The sequence below is a fragment of the Thunnus thynnus genome, chromosome 5 (assembly GCF_963924715.1).
Source record: "Thunnus thynnus chromosome 5, fThuThy2.1, whole genome shotgun sequence".
Taxonomy (NCBI): domain Eukaryota; kingdom Metazoa; phylum Chordata; class Actinopteri; order Scombriformes; family Scombridae; genus Thunnus; species Thunnus thynnus.
Window position 1 is genome coordinate 18,459,087 of NC_089521.1, and position 16,839 is coordinate 18,475,925.

The following is a 16,839-nucleotide window of genomic DNA, read 5'->3' on the forward strand; positions in this document are numbered from 1 at the left end:
GAACGATTTGATATTAATTAATCTGGTGTATTTTTTTCTAAAACAGATAATTAAGAAATATTAACATATAACATTAACATATATTAACATATCATTAACAGAACTTAAAACAAGAATTTCACCAAACCTTGGATTTATGAGGTTTTTGTCTCACAGCAATCATATGGTACAATGATGTTACAGATAAAAAGCAAAAGAAAGCCAGACAAAAGTAGCCAAACGGGGTTTAGGATTATTGAAGCAATATAATCATATTTTTAAAATTGGAACTGAAACTTGAAAAGGGTGAAACCTGGTTGTCCTAATGACCCAGTCGCTTGTTCATGTAATACATTTTTTTTCCAAGTGGCAGCATATTGTATCCAGTTATCAGTGATGGAAAGTGTCAGACACATACCCTTATCAGTTCTCCGTCCAACAAACATTTGATAGATAGCTGGGCTGGAAAAGTGATAAGGAGATGTGCTCGACAACATTATAACCTGAACAGCACTTTGTAATAAAGCAATAACAAAAACAAAAATAACAATTAGATAAAAAACATTAAAGCAACTCAAAACAATACACAACCTGACCTTAGCAAAGGTCATAGAAAAAAAAGTTAGAAAGTCTCACTTGGTCTTCACACAGTATCATCACCACAAAATGGTTGTCGTTTATGAAAGTTTTTTTGTCCACAATTTAACGTCGGTGGAGACAAACGTCCTTCATCATCAGAACCAAAATGCCGTCCAGCTGCAGTCTCTGTCCACTCGTGTCACCACAGCTCAGTGTTCATTTAGTGTTCATCTGCACCCAACAGGCAAAGTAAGTTTGAGGACACGTCCCATGAGCAGTTTTATGTCACTCTAGCCCCACCTCATTCCCGCTGCTGTCCTGTCTCTTACTGGTTAATAGTGAATACTCAGATTATCTTTTCACTCTCTCATCATTGTCAGTCAGCGTTGTACAAGGGCTTTGTCCCGGGAAAGCTTAACCAGCAAAGTATACGGTCATATTTACATTGAAACATTTGATTCAAGAGGTGGTTACTTTGTAATCTGAAATGCTGAAATGGTGGTTTTATTGACCACTGAACCATTAACCCATAAATCCCAGACTGTCAATCTTAACATTATAGGAAATAAGTGAATCGGTGAAATAAGTGACCATTTTACAAAAATGATTGTGTAATGTAGGTAACACTTTACAATAAATTATACAAAATACTGATTATTTAACATGGAAGTCTAGTTTACCATCTGGGATAATAAAGTGACTAAACTGAACTGGAACAATCTAATAATTGATGAATCACTAATGAGTAGAAGTCAGAATGGAGGACGATAGAGTAGATAATGATGAGTTACTTGAGAACAGACATCAAGATATCCGAAATGCATTCTAAATTTGATCTAAAATGTATTTATTTATGGTTAAGTATCCTAAAAGAAAACAGTTTAGCACTTCATCTGTGAAAGAGCTCTCATTTTGCATGCCTCAATTACCTCCTGATTTTTAAAAAGAAGCAAAAGTATGTTCATTTTAACATTAAAAGTAAAAAAATAACTATCAAATGTTGTGAAATGATTCTTTAAAGTTTGGTCTTCACCTTTCATTGCAACACGGTCTTTTAAATCAGGACCAGTAAGGATGAACAAACAAATATGACATGCTCTGACCCCTCCTGACTGTTATCTATAGTCTCTCCTGGGCATGCAGTTGGCAGAGGAAGGACAGCAGACGTCTCTGTATGCTTTGGTGCTGGTTATCTCTGCCTGGTTCCTCCCCTCGGTGTGAAAAGTCCCGCGCAAATTAAACACGGCTGGCTCGCTTTCTGATCCAGTTCCGGATTTCTTCTCCACACCAGCCGCCAACAGCAGTCACACGGATGAGGGGAGATCTGCCAAGCATCTCCTCTGCAGTGCTCGGCTCTCCTCTGGGATTAGCTGCACTGCATTCCCACTGTCAGCAGCACCGGGGGCCTTCACACAGACACACACACACACATGCACACACACACAAGCACACACACACACAATCAGTGCAGGGAGGGGCGGGGTCGTCTATACAAACACACACATAAATTCTTTTTCTCTCTGTCTTTCTGTCTCCCACAGACTCACACCCGTCTGGTTTGAACTTTTTTTTTTTTTTTTGCTTCTCTCTCACTGTCAAACTTTATCTTTCATTCTCATAAACACAAACACATTCAGCACTGAATCAGTCTTCCATCACCTCAGAGACAGACAGATGCTGTATAGGTTGACAAAAGTTTTTTTAAAGGTTGTGGCTTTTGTTGTGTCCTCCTCGCACTGTTGAGACCCATTCGCCTCCTCTCACCCGCCCTGGGAACAATGGATCAGACTGTATGAACAAGAGGTCAGTGCGCACATCATCGCGTAACGCTGGGAGGCTGCAGCACTAGAAAATGCAAAACCCTCCTTTTCTGGAGCTGCAGTCAAACTACACTGCTGCTACTGCTGAAATTTGAAACTATGATAACTTATTTTCAAATGAGAGAAATGTCTTTAGCTTGTGAAAAAGCTTTCTCTTCTTTCTTTTAGGTTTTTATGTCTAACCACTGCCACCCATCACTATTTATCTTCCCTGTCTCTTCCTCTGCTGGGCTAAAGAGGTCGCATCCCAATGGAAGACACCTGGAGTGACCTTGGAACCTCCAACTCCCTCCCTCCTTGCGTCCTCCTGGGTCATGATTGCCAGTTGTTGAATGATAATAGATGATTAGCCAAAGACAGAGGGGGATTTCCACTGTGCTATTTTGTCTGCAAACAAAAGAGGCACTCAATTTAGTGGAGGCTTGATTATGCTTTTCCTGGGGAGACCAGGTAATTCCCACTAATGATGCCCTGAGAGAGAGCAAGGGGGAGCTTGGGGAATGGCTGACTGCAGGATGATGCAGGTATGTGGGAGATGTCTTCATGGTGAGACAAGCTGGTTTTCGAGCATCACAGCATGTAGAAACTGTCGTCGATCGATGCTGCAGTGAAATTACGATACATTTTTTGCGAACAAAACAAGCAACACTGTATTGTCTACATGAAATCCAACACATCACTAGTGTGAAAACAGTCCTGCAGCATTGCTTGATGCTCCACAGTACAGCACAGTGCACGTCAGTGGCTTAAATTAATCTCCAGCAGAGGGCACCGTGGATCCTTTCTATTTATAGTAGTTGACTAAGATTTCTAAAGGGGATTAGAGGCTTCCTGAGGATGCCTTGCTCTGTTTTCAGGGAAAAAAGGCCTATTTTTCTCTGACTGAGCACTAACAGGAGACTGTACAGCAGCCATTTCTCCATTCTTCAGTATAACGAACCAGTGATAATTACACTATTTCCAACATCATCTGTGTTTATCTAACAAGCAGTTTTATGCATTTACATTTGATCTGTTTGCAGGTCGAGATTTTGTTAAATGCAACAGATTCTGATCATATTTTGGTGTTGAATCTAAAAGATCTGTGCACTGGTAGCTGTATGCACCATGCAAGGCGCTGGCATCTAATACACATTATCTCACATCTCTGAGAAGACTTTTGCCTAAACCATTTTTGGCAGCACTAAACTTGACTCAGTTGCTATGGACACAGATGATGTTTTCTTTTTCTTTTTTCTGCCTTTTTTTTTTCTATCTGTGTCCATGACAACAAAATGGCTGTTACAGGAAATTGTATGCATTTTAAGAAGCTGGGAAGAGAAAGGGGGGCAATGTCTACATTAGTTATGGTGGTTTAACATACATGTAGGTGAGAAATACATTTTGGTGATATTAATGGTTATAATAATTAATTATAATTTTCTATTTAGGTATCTGCAGTCTCACCTGTATGTTTGACCCTTCAGAAAGTGTTCCAAAATCAGATAACAGAATTTGTAATGCATAAAAGTGTTATACCACTGTTAACTATTTTAATTTATTTTAAATTGAACGAAAAGCTTATTTTTGCCTTTCAAAGTAGGAATTTACTCTGTGGTAAAATATACTTTATAGATTACATATTTGGAGCCAAAACTTTTTCACATTCACATTTTTTCACAGATGATGGTTAAATCAGAAACACTGATACGTGTGCACAGATAAACTGAGTGAGTTGATCTCAACTGAAGGCCAAAGGCAGCTAGAAGTGGGAGGAAGGATGGTGCTGACAGTCTGTTGCTATTAGTGCTTTTTTGTTTTCACTTTTTTTTAAAAGGGTCATCAATGACCAATGATGATGTGGCTTGTAGAGTAACAAATAAAGAATGATAGGATGAAATTATTTGATCAAAAAGCCTTATAATTTTTCACCACTTTTGTAGAAACTAGAAACACAAAAACTGTCACATATAGGAAAATAACTGTTTCATCTATAATTGAATATTATGTGCGTTGTTTGTTGTGTGTGTGTTATGTTTTCTTTATAATTATGTCCCTCATTCTATAAACCTAACATAATAACACCTAATCTATTTTATCCCCCCCATTTAACATTAATAAGAAGCATATAAACACTTAATACATAGTTTATAAAACACTATGATGTAGTTAAAAGCAATATATAAGTCTTTATCACTTTAAGAGTGTTTATTTGTCTATAATTGTAACTCCTGCTATGATAACTGGTGTAACATTTAGTGGCCAGTTGATAACACAGTATAATAAAAGCCTTACAGTGTTATTAAATCTTTATACACATACAAATCCCGTACAGGCACAATTAAAGCTGTTTATAGACATGTTCACAACTCAACTGAAGATATAGCCTTATATACTGTATGAATACTAACATGTTATATTATGTTGTCAAGCATTCAAATAATTGTTTATACACCAGCTATGGATGCGTCATAAAGAGTTGACAGATAACACAAAATACAAAATGTCCTTACACCTACATTATAATGTATTACAAATCATGTATTAATTATTAAGATACTGCTCATAAATGTTAAACAAGGGTGTTAAAACAAAGTTTTGTCCATACCCATAGTTTTAAACATGTTTATTGGTTGATTCCTACCAGACCTGCTCCTATTGTGTGACCACTAGATGGCAGCGTCAAGTCAACCATCAGCAGGATGGGGCTGTGTGGCCACCAGGCTCATTATTAGCACATGATGAGGCTGCACTTCTTGAAAGAAGCAAATGCAGAAGAAGCTAGTGGATGAATATTTCAAGAGAGATAAAGGAAACAAACTGAGTCGCAACAAATTCAACACAAATGGACATCCAAGGTCATTGTCAAATAAGAAAAAACCACCTCAGAGACTTTGCTGCTGAGACTTTCTCGGCTCAGCAGCAGCACTTTTCTATCTGTCTTGGATAAATGATAGATGTTTTTAAGGTGTGCATGTGTTACGTGTTACCAGTGTTGTTCATCACTGTGTGTCACATCTCATCTTCAAAGGAAATGTCACTGTCAGTTTGACCCCTCTCACTGCGTCTGTATTTTCAATTATCTCCAAGGTTTTTTTCAGCTGAGCACACTTCAGTCACAAAGGTTTGGGGAGGCTTACATCAGAGGACATAAAAACCTGCTGGGTAATGCTTTAAGCAGTTTTCAGTGCATGTAATGATACATAATATACATGCATTTTAAAAATCATCATGAGGAAGAATGGCATTCCTGCTGCGCAAATTTAACCAACTACACACTTATCAACCCACTGGGAGGTTTAAAAATGATTTTCTTTATACACATAGTAATAATGGAGGCCACTCAGGACAAATAAAGTAAAGAGCACCGGACACACCAAAGCTTATTCAATAAAATAAACATACAGCATGTTCACATCTGTTATGAAATGATTTGTTACAGTTCAGCAGAATTGCCATGTTGAGGTCTTTCAACAGTGTCAAAACAGACATTTAATTCATAAAGATTTTTGCAGTATTTACCGTTATTACATCTGACTATTCAGCTCAATACGGGCTCAGATAAACAAGGTTGTCCTGTTGAAATGACTTTGCTGAGTAAATGATTGTAGATTTTATTGAACACAGCCTTTTTTGACTGTCAAAGTAGGAGAATGACTGAGCAAAGGGTTAAGGCTTAAACCAAATGGCATCATATAACCTGCACAACATGCAAATTTGAACCACATATCTTCATGCCTTGTACATTAAACACTCCTGGGTTTGAGTCAGGAAATTAATATTGTGGGCAAACAAATTGTTACACAAGCATGTTTTCCTCCAGTATGAGCTTTAATTGGGATGATTGTCTCCCCATTTTATGATCATTTCCAGATGACAGTTTGATGACATCTGAAAGCAGAGGGATAATTTCTTAACAGTTGTGACACAAATGGGGGAAAAAACACACACAAAAATGCATTTCCACAAAATACTGCAGTAAAAAGGGAGAGAAAAGGGGTATTAAAGATCACAACCTCAAATATCAACTCTGCACAGTGTTGCCAAGTCTTGTTGCTATGGAGATTGCATCCTACTGCAGGTGTGAGTAACGACAGAGGAAGTCAACTGTGCTTCCCTCTCTGTGTCTCTTTCTGCTCCTCTGTATCTTACATGGTCCTCACTGCATGTGTGAGCGCATGTGAGTGTGTGTGTTTTTCCACTTCAGACACGCTAATAAACAGCCTTGAAGATTAACCTTGAGCAATGTGTAAATATGATTATGTGTTGTGCACTTTTTAAACTTTCTATGATCTCTGTTTGTTCATTACAAGTAGATCCCAGTTAAAGCCTTTATTGTCTTCAAATCTCAAGATTTTTTTTTTCTGCCATTGTGATGGGGAGGTCTCTCAAAAGAGTGACAACAGAGGACGTCTGGACTGTGCAAATGTAATTAGCCCTCAGGCAGGGTGTGCATAGTGTGGGCTGAAATAAATAGATGCACGGGTCCAAATACTGCGAAGAGATCTTCGGTGGACCAAGATGACATTGCTTTGCATCAAAGCTTGTTGGAAGAAATCCAGTTTGAAAAGCTGAAGGATCTGACTTGGCGAGATGTGATATGAGTCTTTCAAAAAAATGTATGTCTATGTATGTCTGCTTCTTCATGAAATGGTGTATCTCTCAGTCATAGAATATCTAACAAAAATAAATGTAAAAGAAAATCACTAAATAATTGACACCTCAACTGTTTATTCTATTTACTGTATCTTTCTTTGTTTACAGTAACCAATACTGTGATGTGATGACTTTATCACCACATATATTTTGCTTCTGCTGCTTGAGAGATCAGTGCCTCAACCTGTGATCACAATCATTGATGTTTTGCAAGCACACACATATAAAAAATATAACTTGCAACACTGATCATCGAAAAAACAACAAGTTAGAGCTGAAACAAATTGTTTTTTAATAGTTTAAGTTGTTTTTTATTTGCTTTTCGAACAAAAAAGTCAAACATTACTTAGTTCCAGCTTCTCAGTTGTGAGGATTTGCTGCTTTTCTTTGTCTCATTTGATAATAAACTGAATATCTTTGGGTTTTGGATGTTGGTTGAACAAATCAAGCAAACTGAAGACATCATCTTAAGCTCTGAGACATTGTGATGGGCATTTTAAACAATTTTCTGACATTTTATAGATCTAATGATGGATCAATTAATTGAGGAAATAATCAGCAAATTAATCAATAATAAAAATTGTCACCACCCCACAACCTAATTTTACAGCTAGAATATGCAAAAATATTAAATTTAAATGGAAACAGTATTTTTTTTTCCACAAGAATTACACCCTCACATTGACTTGTCCAATTCTATCAGATTTGGAGCTGTTGTTATGCACTGCAGGCGGCTGCTTCTTGGCTTCCTTGTGGCTTTGTGGCTTTGAGTCTAACCGAGGCAGACTGAGAGAGGCTTATTAATCCCAGGGCTGCAGCTTCATTCTGAAGGCCACAATCAGGAAAAAAAAAAATGCACTAACTGTGTGACATAAATAGACTTCTAATGTTGATCATCTAAATATACAGTATGAAGTGCAGACGTTAAGATGCAGCATCCTCAATCCGGCATTGTTATTAATAGGGGCTGACATTTTCACAGTTCACGGCTCAGTCACTCTTTGCAAGCCTTGGTGAGCCTGCACATTAGTATTACGATGCATAAAAGCTCACCCAAGTGTCCAAATTTGTTCATAATTGCATTTTGAAGTAAAGATAAAAGCTAAAGATAACTGTCTGCAGTGAAAGTGCACAGGGAGGTTTTTTACTTGCTCTATTAATGCTGCTGAAACTAAATGCAGCAAGAAGGCGACAAAGGAAAAAGAGAGGACAAAGAAGGAGCAAAAGAATCAAGCTACAGTATTTCACAATCATCATCATGATAAAAACTGATGCTTTTCTGCAATGTTTCTTGTACATGGCCCATAAAAAATAATAATAAAAAAAACAACAACAAATGAATGACAAATTGAAGACCTAATGATCTGTATCTCATTAGCAGCAGGCTGGAAAGGGCAGTTTGATAAACAAATATAAATCAGAGATGTAAGATGAAGATTGTGGCAGATATAATTCCAACTCGGTGGATTTTGATGCGAAGGAAGGAGGAAGGTCATCACCATTGTGCTGGCTGGTATGTAAAATCATCAGGACCTACTTTACTATGATCATTTGTAACTGACACACTTAACATGAAGAATGCTCCAGCAAAATAGATTTACAAGAAAATATAATTTTCTCATTGTCAAAAACTCCCATGAAAAGACCAAAACCAGCTGTCGCTCTCAGCTACAAGCCAATTGGTTCCTATTGAAGACATAAATCTTTTAAAACAGCTCACAAATATACTGTAGTTTCATTTTGAGAAAAGGCAAGGTAATTTCCTAAAATAGCTGTGCACTGTCGTTTTTTGTAAAACTTACTCAAACAGGAAGAAATAGTGCAATTGTAGGGGATTATTTTCAGTGGCGGATGAACATTTAGTGCTTTAGAGAGTATTTATGGCAGTAGGTCTGTGTATGTGGCATTGACTAAAAATAAACTAGTGCCCATGTGTAGTGTTTGTTTACAGTAAGAAAAGTATTGCCAGATTTATCCTTTAAATCTGTACAGAGTGTCACCCAGACAAGAAAAAGACCACCACACTGAAGAAGCTTGAAGATTGGTTCATGCTGGATGGGGTGATGGTGTTGAAGGGGCTGTTGATGCACTACAACAGCTGAGATAATAGTATTTTTATTGAGAGCACTCGTCAACAGTGGTATAACCTTGCCTGGGCTTGGTGAGCACTGGGCTGTAGTGTAAGTGATGGCGCTCTGCCAGGATCCAACCATTAAGGCTCATTTGTCCCTATTGATAGCCCTGATGATAGGCGCTCTGAAAGGAGGCAGCTAAGGAAAAGGTCAGCGTATGGATCTTAATTTGACCTCACTAACCCGTTGCTGATTGGCAGCATCTGTCATCCTTAGATTTAATTTAACAGTGATTGAGCGGTGCAGAGACCATATTGGCAATAACTCCTGCGGGCCGTCCGGACACCCTGATTCTTACAGAAGTCTGTGTATAGCACAACTGCTCCTGTGCCCATTAAGGCCGTGAATACAGTCGGGCTGGTGCTAGGGCCATGTACCTGCAGTGGCAGTTTCTGCTTTTCCTCATATTACAGTTTGTTTCATTTGCAAATACAGTCATTTAAGCACAAAATATGGCTGGCTAAAATTCACAATAGGTTTTTTTCATTCCTCTCCATAATGTGTGGTATCAGGTCATAATTTTGGTCTCAGGTCAGTGTTTTATTTTTAGTATTTAAATCAGACATTCAATGCAATTTTATACCAAACAAAAACCATAGGACTAAGAATCTACGATCATGCTAGCAGCTCTGTGAGGCTGTATTTAGGCACAGTGTGCTAACATTAGCATGCTAACATGCTCACAATGACACATGCTGATATTTAGCAGGCAATATCTATCAGGTTCACCATCTTAGTTTAGCATGTTAGCACGCTAACATTTGCTAATTAGCACTACACACAAAGTACAGCTGAGGCTGAATGTTATGCAGGTGTTTTGTCATAGGCCAAAGTATTCAGCAAATTAAAATTTTGGCTGGATGGTATTATAGATCAAAAGTCACAGGACCACCAAAGTCAATAGGATCCATTGCATGGGAACCTTGAGAGTGTGTTCAAAATTCTGTGCTAATTCATCTAGTAGATGTCAAGCTATTTCACTGAATAAGTGAAAATTTTGACCTGCTGGTGGTGCAAGAGGAAAAGTCAGAGGATTACCAAAGTCATTAAAATTTATCCTCTAGGGACCCTGAATATCTGTAGCAAATTTCACAGCTATCCATCCAACAGTTGTCAAGATATTTCACATTGAACAATAAATGTCAACCTCATGGTGGCACTAGAGGAAAAGTCAGGGTGTCACCAATGTGAATAGGATTCATCCTCTGGGGACCAAGAATGTTTGTACAAAATTTTGTGGCAATTCATCCAAAAGTTGTTTAGATATATCTCAGTCTAGACCAAAGAGGTGGACCGACTGCTAGCATGGCTAAAACAATCTTGTCTTGAAGATCTTGGCTTGCCACGAGCAATGGATGGGCGATGAAGTAATGAGGTAGCTGTACATTCTGAACGCCAGAGGAAATATAAATTTAGACATCAACAAATCTCCATCTCCATTCTAGCCAGAAAGCAGAGAGACAACATGGCGAGGAATGGGTGTGCAAAATAAGAGTAGACGCTTCGAGGAGGAAGGGACTGATTATGTAATGGAGGGACTTGTTTATGTGTCCCCTCTGAGTTCATGTTAGCTGATGGAAGACACCCTGCCTTTGCTGCTCTTCTTGGGCTCTGCCACATTGCATTAATGTCTTTATTCATAGTGACTGGTAATTGGCCTACTTTGAGGCGAGCGTTTTTCTCTCATGTGGAATTGTACAGTAAGGAAAAAGGATAGGAACTGCTGTCTTACAATTGCACTTAAGTGGAAGTGCAAAAACAAATGTAGGAATAAAAAATGTGAGAAGAAAACAAATCCTGAACCTCTAAAGAATTTTTAGAATTTATTTTATTTTACCATTTTTGTGAAATACAGGTTTTTCACATCACTGGACCTCAGCAAGGACTTTTACTTGCAGCCATTTGCTGGCTTTATATGTTATTCATATGTAAATAGTTTTACAGTAAATGTATTTGAGTTGCATATCAAATTGTAATGAAGTGTGAGCAAATGCAACTCTGAGAAAGCTGGAGAAACATCTTGTTTTCTGCTTAATATTGTAATGAAAAGCATTCCAGTGCAGCACATCTGTGAGTATTCTGTTCAATGTCTTGAGACTTAAAAGCTGCTCTTAACAGTATTTTTATTTTATGGTAGGATCAAATGATTATAATGTGAAAGAGGTCACTCATAGTAACTAAATGACAGAGAATTATCAGCTAAATTGCCACCTTTTGCATCTTATTAGCTTTAGTAAAGTGCTATTTGAACAAGTTATTTTCACCAGGCTTCAATGTGCAACTTTCCTGGCTACAAAAATAATTAACATTAAAAATCCTAATCAAATTTCATATTTCAACATCATGCTTGGCATTTAAAATTGTGAGTACATGCACCTTCCCCAATTGGCTGATGATAACACTTGCACATATATTTAGTCTAAATGTTTTTTCTACAAAGACACATCTTTACATTTTTAATGTAATTACATATACTGCAGGATATGTGGTACATAATTCAAGTTAAGGGTGAAAGAAAATGTTAAACAAGACTTCTCGTTATTATGATTAAGTCAATGTCAGTGTATTGTATTATTTTCAAGGTTGTGGGGACTCTCACTCAGTAATCAACTCAATTTAAACAACTCTTGTGAATGAAGGAGCTGTAAAGTTGACAAAGATCATGCAACATCTTGGAAGGACAGCTGGTAATGCTCAAGCACAGGTGGCATTTTCCCTTCCAGGCAGACTTTCCTCTCTCATTGCATTCACATCCTTCACTTGTGTTGGCCGAGACAACCCTCAATCATGACCGGAGACCTAGCCTTACACATTTAATGTACTGAATATCCTTGTATCCACATATTGATTATTAGAGCCATTGCAGGATAGCACGTAGCCGTGGAGGAGGTGCAACCTGCAAGGCTTAGTAAAGGTCAAAAATGTCTCTTGTAGAGTGGGACAAAAGGTGTTTCATCCGGTTGGTTAAGGCTCCAGTAATTATAAAAAATCATCCAGCAGGAGTAGATGAGAGATTTATTTTACATCAGCCTAATGACATAACCTTTGCCAGGTCAAGGTTAAAATGCTACACAGCCTTTAAGTGTTTCCTCTTGCACAGTCACAGTACCATATAGTGTACAGAGGAGCTGCAGTGTACTCTCCCTCATCACGATAATTCTCAAGCATATCAAGATCAAATTTTTTCAAGGTACGCGCACCTTTGCAGAAAACACAGTTAAGCTGACTGTGACATGTGTTAAATTCAATTACAGACCTGCTGTGGATGCACTCTGTGTAACCCAGGGAGACTGGAGGAAGTGGCAGCCAGGTGGCGACCCTGTAGGCAGCAGCAAGCACAAATCACAATGGCCTGGGCTGCTGCCAAGAGCTGGGATTCTGCCATCACGCAGCCCACCAACACTCCAAGAGCAGCTCATGGTCACTCATCACAGACACTCTCCACGCGTCTCTCGCTCAGTGCACTCAGGTCAGTAGAAAGGGAATGCAATACACATTGTTGGCCACTTTGCTTTATAATTCATGTCCTGCTCCTAAAATAGAGTACTCGAACAGTACGCACTGTTTCATCGGTGCCTGCAAAAAATAGAAACGTAGCATGTGGAGTAAAAAGCTGCATATTTTCAGACAAAAGGGGATTTTATTAACACATAAGAAATCACTGTGATCTCTAGTGTTAAGGATGTGATGTGCGTGTGCGTGTGCTTCTCTAATTTCCCCATGTGGGAGGTTAACTAAACAGTATGGTGGCTCTGCGTGGTCATATCTTTAAACGACTGGACATTGAATCAAACTGGCTGATGAGAGGGTGAACTGTAAATAAAATCTTTCTTGGTGAAAGCTCACCCAGGCAGACATGAAATCTGCATGTGCGCAAGCCCAGACTTCCTACATGTGACCAAGACTCAGTGGCCCCTGGGGATCTTGGAACGTCTCCGTACTGTTACACAACGGATGTGAGCGATGGGAGTGGCAGCAAACAACACATGGCTCTCTGATAACAAGGCAAAAAACTAAAGTAGTTTTCCTGAAAATGTGTGCTAAACACATATGATTTGGAGGTTAGATATTGCATGCCACGGCCAGTAGTATCACTGCACTGCCAGAACATAATGCAGCCAGTGTCTGCTGGGTCCAGTTTCTCCCACTCCCCCACTCATGAGCTGTGAGTGGCAGCCCGACTAACCAGTCTTGACACAGGAGAATCAGCCTGAGTTGAGAGGGAGCAGCCGTGGGAGCAATGCCTGCCTGCCACATTGGAGACCGTCCGAGAAGACATGTCAGCCTCCATTCCAGTTAAAGTCCCCAAACCGTTTTGTACTGTACAAACCAACAGCTTCTGCTAGGCCATGGAAAATAAATACAGTCCTATGGTTGTTAATTTTACAGCAGAAAACAGACGCAGGGTGTGTGCACAGCATGTAATGCAACCGTGAGTGCTCTCTTCTGCTATTGTTGTTAACTGAAAATTAACATTTATGCATTCAATTATTCATTCAGGGGCTACTCAAGGGGTCCTCGAGCAGCCCGAGGGCCCCCCAAGTGCCCGTCTGGTTAGTTCAAGTGCCACTTTGATGCGACCTGAGGGTAAAAATGAACCCTAACACTGCGCATGGAAGAGACACACCTTTTTCATTTTCACCCCTGCCGCTTACAGATTCTGTGCACACCACCAGCTGAAGATTATCCCAGCATGCACTGGGCAGAAGGTACTGAAGCATCCCAGACAGGTCTCAAATTTATCACAAAGCTTGGGATTCATCTTGGCATGAGAAAAATATTTTCTTTCTTGCGCTTTATCCTTTTTTCTTGTGCTGTATCATTCATATGGATCTATCATTTGCATACAGTGTGACTGTGGATCTACAATGTTACTACAATCCAAGGAACTGAAACGTCGGGGAAACATTTTTGAACACTTGGAAGAAAATCTTGGTTGCCCTCTTTGAAGAGGTTGGGTGACAACTCTACTTTTTGTCCCAACATTACTGCATTGCAGATTTCCCCCCACATCTCTCCCTTTTATTTAGTTCCTCTCTACGACTAATCCAGATTGTTCAACACAACATCATGCTTTAAAGGGATTTAAGATGTCTGTTTGTATGTTTGCTTACTCACTTTCAATCAAATAGGCTGTGACTGCCACAACAGCCAACTTGTTTGTTCCTACATGACAATGAGCATGAGGGGGCCTGGATCAAATCCAGAAAGCTATTTCTAAAAAAGGAAGGAGTAATTAGTAAATGTCATTTGAGAAGAGTATGGCGAATTAGAAGCTCGGTGGATCATGTAATTAGGACTGGAGCTTTTTCATAGGCGGCTCAGGGAAGGACGAGGACACAGCAGCATCTTCTGCTGAGCACTGACAGCAGCATGAGCCGTTACAGAAAACACCATTTGACACACACACACACACACACACACACACACACAGACTGACAGAAACACATTCCTGCACACATACAGGGACAGATCACAATGTCAAACAAGGCTGACAGTGATGCATGACTGTTGTGTGTTTTTTTTTTTTTTTTTTTTATTTCTTGTTTCACATATCTGACCAGATGTCATAAATGTCACATGTGGAAAAACAACATGTCAATTCAAAACAGACAGTATGAGCTTTGGTTTCCATCTGTGGAATCAGTTTTAAATCAAATCAAATTAAATTAAATTCAAATTTATATATAATTTTAACACAGTGTGACAGTTATCAATGAGATTTAAATTTGTAAGTGATGTTTTTATGTCAGATTTTTTTCCACATGTGATCTCCTTCAGTTACAGGTAAAAAAAAATTCAAAGTTGCAAAAGGTCTGGACAGCAAATAATTTTCATATTTTACTGAATTAAACCAACATGTGTACAAAAAAAAATTGTGCTTGCAGTTTAAATGTGGATTTCCACATATGGCTATAATCTTAATGATCAAATAATCATTTAAGTCATTTATCAAGCAAAACTGATGGTTTCTGCTTCTAACATGTGAAGATTTTCTGCTTTTGTCTGTTTTGTATCATTTGTAAATTGAAAATCTTTGTTCATCGTTTGGACAACAAAAGCAATTTGAAGTCTTTGCCTACAGTTCTGGGATATTTTGATAACCATGCTTCACAACTGTCTGACATTATATAAACTAAATTATTTATCAAATTGGTCCAAAAAAAATCAACAGCTTAATTGATATGAAAAATAATGAAATAATTGTTAGCTCTAGATTAAGTTTACCATTTGAACAGAATAAATGAATTGTTACAGCTAAAAAAAATGTCTTGCACTGATATACAAAATATATGTATTTTAAATGCAATTATCAGTTAATTATGGGATAATATATCTACAGTATGTTGAGGCAGTGAACTCAATACACTTACAGAGATGTCAGCTCTTTTTGTACAGAAATACACCCTGATCAGTCGTTACTGACACTCATAAACAACACACACCCTCCCTCCTTGGTGAGTTGTTTGTATTTTCTCCAGCAGGGACGCTGAGCCTCAGTTTGAGCTACTGAAGGACTGCTGATTCAGATCACTTCAAACACACACAGACACAATTTTGCTGAAGAATCTGGTAGTAGCTGCATTCAGGCGCATCATTTTTTTCGGTCATGCATTTGCTGCTCTCTCAAGTTTCACAGCAGGTTGGTTGGGCTGAAAATCCCCACGTTAAGCACAACAGCCCTGTTGCGTTGCACCTTGGCTCATACAGTGCAGACCGACAATACCCACAGTGTTATCAGCCTCTCGCATGTGTGTCTGTGCAAATCTATTCAAAACTTGGCAGCTTTAATTGCTCAGTCACAGCACATGTAGCTAACGTTAGATCAGTTTATTACAAAACAGATGTTCACTCTCATTTCACTATATCTCAGCCAGGGTTTCACTCATCACCCACTTTTTTTCTACATTTGCCTAATATTTAACAAGTGAGTAGCTAATTGAAGTTTTTTTTTAAAATGGGGGAAAAAATGGGGGGCTTGTTGAGGAAGACGCCGCAGAGCCTGGAGGGATTTATGGCAGAATAGATCAGAGAGAGCGCAGATAACAATGGAGATGGAGTAATAAATAAACCTCCACTCTGAGAAGTAGCCGGAGGACTGACAGCAGCAGATTAGAGCCTGTGCCTTTTAAACAAATTGGGTGCTCAAAGAGGCATATTGGCTGTGTGCTTGAGCATGTTTTATAGTTCAGCTCTGCAACCACTGAGACACAGAGGTCTGTCAGTTCCCGCTTGACATCATGGTGCAGCTCAAACAAGCTCACGCTGCAAATTCTGTCTTTGTTTTTTTGTTTTTGTTTTTTTTAATCACCCTTTTTAACTAATTGACCTATTAAGGTGGTATTGCATCAAGTATGAAAAGCTAAATCGAGTGCTCAAGGCCAAGCTTAACAGTATACTTAGGAAGATGAAATATTAGGGGCTTACCCTAATGAATTTCTAGTTTGGAGGTGTTTCTCTGTTTGGGGAATTATTTCATTAGTCAAAAAAAACCCAACCCTTTGCACAAAAGCAAGTGACAAAACAGTAAAAAAGAAACCTGAAAAGACCACAGTCAAAAATACACATGTGTATTAATGTTTACAAGAAAACTTACATAAATATTAAAATCACTGCTTGCTCACACTAACATATGTCTGTCACACTGCCAGGAATGATCATTTTACCTTGATTTCCTAGACTCTAAATAAAAA